The 5,309-nt window shown below is 37.1% G+C and overlaps 1 pseudogene; it reads left to right on the top strand.

Moving 5' to 3' along the window:
• Positions 1-2,526: 2,526 nt before the first annotated feature.
• LOC144241345 (heterogeneous nuclear ribonucleoprotein A3-like) lies at positions 2,527-4,927 on the top strand (annotated as a pseudogene).
• Positions 4,928-5,309: the final 382 nt, after the last annotated feature.

The raw sequence follows: 5,309 nt of genomic DNA, 5'->3' as shown, positions 1-5,309 counted from the left end.
ACATAAAGATATAGATATATATAAAGATACACATATGAAAATATAGATATATAAAGATTTTTTTCTGACATAGCAAATAGTTAGGCTATATTGAATTGTAGTTATCCTTTAGATCTGTTGACTGAGGATTTTTTCTTTTGTTTTCATTCATATAAATTGAGTGAGCAAATCAGGTTAACTTGCACACAGTAAAAATTCATGCTATCTTTTTGTTAAAGGCTGTGAGTGTTCACAAGCACCGTGTGATCACATCACCACCACCACAGCGGACGTTCAGAACACTTCCAACATCTGCCATCTTTTCTTGTGCCACTTCCTAATCAACCTGTGTCCCCACCCACAGACCCTGGTATCCCCTGGCCTGCTTTATGTAGCTAAAGCTGAGCCTTTTCCAGAGCATCACATAAACAGAATCCCAGGGCATGCGGCTTTTTGTATCCAGGTCCTTCCACTCATGTGGAACACATTTGCCCCCATTGCTGTATCCTCATTCCCTTTTATTGCTGGGATGTGTTCTATGCTGTGCACAAACGTGTTTGTTAATTTCCTATGCAAAGCTCATGTGGGTTGTTTCCAGTTTGGAGCAATTGTTATTAAAGCCACTATAAACTTTCACATATAAGTTTTTGTGTGTTTTCATTTCTTTTGAGTGAGTACCTAGGAGTGGAATGGCTGGATTGTGTAACAAGACTGTGTTCAACCTCATGAGAAACTTCCAAACTATCTTTCAAAGAGGTTATGCCACTAGCAGTGCATGAGGGTTCCATTCCCTTTGCATCCCTCCCAGCACTTGATGGAATCAGTTGCGTTTTCCTGGTTTAAGCCATTTTAACAGGTGTGTAGTGCACTAGGGAAATTAACAAAGTGGTACTTTGAAAATCCATGCAGTTGAACCAGTTGCAATGATTTAAGGACATAGTCACTGGGAGGCTTGAGAAGAACAGACATGATTTCCAGACTTCACCACCCTGACGTTCAATTCATGCTGTACCTCTGAGCTGGCTCGTGCTCTTGGCTGTGAGACACAAAAACACAACAGCTGAAAGGGAAATGCAAAGTACACTGTGCAACCATCATTCCAGAATTTTGGAAAGATACTCTAATCATGTATGAAAACTAGATGAGAAAAATATCACAGCGCTCTGAATGTTATTCTGCATTCTGAAAAAAAATTCTCGTCCCTAGTTTCACTTCTACATGGTTGATGAGAAGGCACTTTGCTTTCCTGGAAGAGATATTGTCTTAGTCTGCAGCGATTGTGCTACTTTTCATTTGTCAGCCCTCCACTGATATTCTAGTGACCACTAGCTGCCTGTGTCTACTGAAATTCAAAAGTTTTCCCCACCTTCCTGAGGATGTTTTTTATTTTAAGTTTTATTTACAGTTAGTTAACTTACTGTGTTCGATTACTTTCAGGTGTACGATACAGTGAGTCAACACCTACATACAACACACGGTGCTCATCACAAGTACACTTCTTAACCCATCACCTAGTTAACCCATCCCCCACCCACTTTCCCTCTGATGACCATCAGTGTGTTCTCTACAATTAAGAGTCTGTTTCTCGGTCTCTCTCTCTCTCTCTCTCTCTCATTTTTTTCCCTTTGCTAGTTTGTTTTGTTCTTAAATACACAAAGGAGTGAAATCATATGGTATCTGTCTTTCTCTAATTTATTTCACTTAACATAATATTCTGCCTCCATCCACGTCTTTGCAAATGGCAAGATTTCATTCTTTTTATCACTGAATGATATTCTATGGTATATATATAATATATATCTCACCTCTTTTTTATACATACATCAGTTAATAAATATTTGGGCTGTTTCCATAATTTGGCTATTGTTGATAGCATTACTATAAATATCCTGGTGCATGTGCCCCTTCAAATCATTGTGTCCTTTGGATAAATACCTAGTAGTGCAATTGCTGGATCATAGGGTAGTTTTATTTTTAAATTTTTGAGGAAGCTCCATACTGTTTTCCAGAGTGGTTGCACCAGTTTGCATTTCCACCAGCAGTACATAAGAGATTCCCTTTCTCCGCATCCTCACCAACATCTGTTGTTGCTTGAGTTATTAATGTTAGCCATTCTGATAGGTGTGAGGTGGTATCCAATTGTAGTTTTGATTTGTATTTCCCTGATGATGAGTGAGGTTGAGGACTTTTCTTTGTTTCTTTTTCTTTCTTTCTTTCTTTTTTAATTCTCAAGTTAGCTAACATATAGCATAGGCTTGTCTTCAGGGGTAGATTCCAATGAATCATCACTTCCATATAACACCCAGTGCTCATCCTAACAAGTGCTCTCCTTACTGACTGTTGCCCACTTAGCCCATCCCCCCACTCATAACCCCTCCAGCAACCATCAGTTTCTTTTTTGTATTTAAGAATCTTTTATCGTTAGCCTCTCTTTTTATCTTTTTTTCCTTCCCTTCCCCCATATTCATCTATTGAGTTTCTCAAATTGCTCATATGAGTGAAATCACATACCTGTCTTTCTCTGACTGATTTTGCAGTTCTATCCACATGGCTGCAAATGGCAAGATTTCATTCTTTTTCATCTCTGAGTAGTATTCCACTGTACGTATATATATAGAAGATATATATATATATATATATATATATATAATCCATTTATCAGTTGATGGTTATTTGGGCTCTTTCCATAGTTTGGCTATTGTTGATAGAGCTGCTATAAACATTGGGATGTATGTGCCACTTCAAATCAGCATTTTTGTATCCTTTGGATAAATACCTAGTAGTGCAATTGCTGGATCATAGGGTAGTTCGATTTTTAACTTTTTGAGAAACCTCCATAGTATTTTCCAGAGTTACTGCACCAGTCTGCATTCCCACCAGCAGTGCAAGAGGGTTCCCCTTTCTCTGTATCCTTGCCAACATTGTTGTTTCCTGAGTTGTTAATTTTATCCATTCTAACAGGTGTGAGGTGGTATCTCATTGTGGTTTTGATTTGTATTTCCCTGATGATGAGTGATATTGAACATCTTTTCATGTGTCTGTTGGCCATCTGGACGTCTTCTTTGGAAAAGTGTCTTTTGCGCATTTCTTCACTGGATTATTTGTTTTTTGGGTGTTGAGTTTAGTAAGTTCTTTATAGATTTTTGATACTAACCCTTTATCTGATATGTCATTTGCAAATATCTTCTTCCATTCCATAGTTTGCCTTTTAGTTTTGTTAATGTATCCTTCTCCGTGCAGAAGCTTTTGATCTTGATGAGGTCCCAATAGTTCATCTTTTGCTTTTATTTCCCTTACCTCTGAAGACATGTCAAGTAAGAATTTGCTGCAGCCAAGGTCAAAGAGGTCTCTCTCTCAGAAATAAATAAAACATTAAAAAATTTTAAAGGAACTATAGAAATCTTCCACAGAAAAAACAATGATCCATAAGAGGTGGAATTATTATTCTATTGGGACACTAGGTAAATTGTTGAAGGCATATATGGTACTACTAATTTTTTAAAAAATATATATGCATTTACTAGTACTAGTATATATATAGTACTTTATAGTAATATATATATAGTTATATATAGTATATATAATATAATTCTATGTATTATATATATTCTATATAGTATAGTTCTATATGTTAGATAGGACTATATTTGAAACTACAAATATAAAGTAAAATCATACAGAGAATATTTATTTTATACATTAATAGAGAATGTTGTTATTTTGGACATTTCTTTATTAATTAGCTTTTTTTCCCCAACAAGTATATATGACTATGTAATTTAAAAAGACAAAAAGGGACCATATTGAACTTGAGTTGGAAGAGGTGAGTCTGGTCTCAAAGTGGAGGTAAAACCACCTCCCAGTGGGCCCCAGCTCGACTCTGGCCCTCAGGAGAGGAGGACCATGAACCAAAAGAGCCAGAGCAGTTGAGAAAACTGTTTATTGGTGGTTTGAGTTTTGAAATTATAGATGATAGTTTAAAAGAGCATTTTGAAAAATGGAACACACTTACAGATTGTGTGGTGATAACAGACCTCCAAACAAAACTTTCTAGGGGTTTTGGTTTTGTGACTTACTATTGTGTGGAAGAAGTGAATGCAGAAATGTGTGCTCAACCACACAAGGTTGATGGATGTGTAGTGGAACCAAAGACTGATGTTTCTAGAGAGAATTCTGCAAAGCCTGGTGCACATCTAACTGTTAAGAAAATTTTCGTTGGTGGTATTAAGTAAGATACAGAAGACTATAACTTGAGAGAGTACTTGAAAAGTATGACAAGATCGAAACTATAGAAGTTATGGAGGACAGGCAGAGTGGAAAAAAGAGAGGATTTGCTTTTGTAACTTTTGATGATCATGATACAGTTGATAAAATTGTTGTATTTCTGAACAACACTATTAATGGGCATATTTGTATAGTGAAAAAGACCCTTTCTAAACAGGAAATGCAAGCTGGTGGATCACAAAGAGGTCATAAAAGTGGATCTGACAACTTTATGGGTTGTGGAGGAAACTTTGGTGGAATAAGAGGCCATGATGGTGGAGGTGATGGCAGCAGAGGTGGTTACGGAGGACGTGATGGTGGATATAATGGATTTGGAGGTGATGGTGCCAACTACGGTGGGTTATAATAGTAGAGGAGGCTATGGTGATGGTAGACAGGAGATAGAAACCAAGGAAGTGGAGATAGTGGCAATATTGGAGGATACGATGGTTACAGTGAAGGAGGAAATGTTGGAGGTGGTAACTATGGTGGTGGTGGGAACTATAACAATTTTGGAAATTATAGTGGACAACAACAGTCAAATTATGGACCCGTGAAGGGGGTGAGTTTTGGTGGCAGAAGCTTGTGCAGTCCTTATGGTGGTGGTTATGGATCTGGTGATAAAGGTGGATATAGTAGCAAAAGGTTTTTAAATTTTTCAGAAGAGAAAGGCTACAGTTCTTAGCAGGAAAGGGAGCTGAGAGTTGTCAGGAAAGCTGCAGGTTACTTTGAGACAGTCTTCCCAGATGCATTAGAAGAACCGTAGAAATCTGCCACATAAGGAGCAATGATCTCTAGTCAGAAAAGTTACTGCAGTTTGTGGAAACCTTTCTTGTTTGCAAAAAGTGCAATGTATTGATTGATGCAACATAGTGTTAATTAGATGTATATTCCTGAGGTCTTTTATCTGTTGTAGTTTTTTCTTTTTCTTTTCATTACCTCAGTATATTGCCCTGTAAATTGTAGTAGTGGTACCAGGAATTTTTAAAAAATTAAGGATTTTTTTAATTTTCAAAAAAAGAAAGAGAAAGAGAAAAGGAAAAAAAGGGCACATGATTGGCTCAGTC

The sequence above is a fragment of the Crocuta crocuta genome, unplaced genomic scaffold (genome assembly GCF_008692635.1).
Source record: "Crocuta crocuta isolate KB4526 unplaced genomic scaffold, BGI_CrCroc_1.0 scaffold441, whole genome shotgun sequence".
NCBI classification, from domain to species: domain Eukaryota; kingdom Metazoa; phylum Chordata; class Mammalia; order Carnivora; family Hyaenidae; genus Crocuta; species Crocuta crocuta.
This window is presented reverse-complemented; position numbering and strand designations above follow the sequence as displayed.